Here is a 1,053-nt window from a genome sequence, read left to right as displayed (position 1 = left end):
AGGTAAGGGTATATATAAGGCTAAGTGAGCTAGTAAAGTGAATCCTTGATTAGTCCAAGATCTCACCTAACACATACATACTTTATAAAATTTAAAATGCTTTACCTAGCTACCCAAATTTTCCCACTTTTTGTATTACATGCTCATGTATCAAACTTATTTTGTTGAATTTTGTCCCATGTGCATTGATTCTTTTTATTTTGCATTTTAGGGTAATATTATTTTTCTTCTCTTTTTTTTTTGTATCCCCTTATTTAATTACTTAATATTTTTTTTTCAATGCACATGGTAATTTAATTATTTTGATTTCACATGAGCATGCTTCCCAAATTTTCAAATAACTTATTCAATTTAATTCCCTACTTTTTTCATATCATCCCATGTTCCCATAAAATTCCCCACACTTAAATTATACACAATATCTATCTTAAGCTAACCAAGGATTCATCTTGGAATTTTTATTTTGTTTTTCTGCTTAAGGCTAGTAATATGGTTATAAAACAAGAGGGGATTTAAAAGCTCAAGGGGGCTAACAAGGATGATGTAAAAGGTAGGTTAATTTTGGGATAAGTGAGCTAGAATCAAACAATGGCCTCAATCATATGCAAACATGTAAATACATTAAATATTGGACATATAGAATGGAACAAAGCAAAGATTGCAATCATAGAGAAGTGAACACACAAGAATAAAAATTTATGGTTAAATAATGTAACCATGTAATTAAGCTCAAATCTCACAGGTTGTGTGTTCTTTGCCTCAAAAACCATGTTCCAAATACAACTTCAAACAATGTTCTTTGGCTCAAAAACCATGTTCCAATTACAACTTCAAACAAATTTTTAACATAAAAATTTTCAATTTAAATTAGTGAAATTTTTCAAAAATAGGGTCTTAAAAGAAATTTATTATTTTAACCAAGCAGTGCACAAAAATTAAATAAACATGCAATCAAACATGCAAATGCAACAATGAACAAATAAAGAAAATAAGAGTATTGGTGTTGAAAAGAAGGTAACTAACCCCTGGAAGTCGGTATCGACTTCCCCACAC

This window comes from Arachis duranensis, chromosome 2 (assembly GCF_000817695.3).
Source record: "Arachis duranensis cultivar V14167 chromosome 2, aradu.V14167.gnm2.J7QH, whole genome shotgun sequence".
NCBI lineage: Eukaryota > Viridiplantae > Streptophyta > Magnoliopsida > Fabales > Fabaceae > Arachis > Arachis duranensis.
This window is presented reverse-complemented; position numbering follows the sequence as displayed.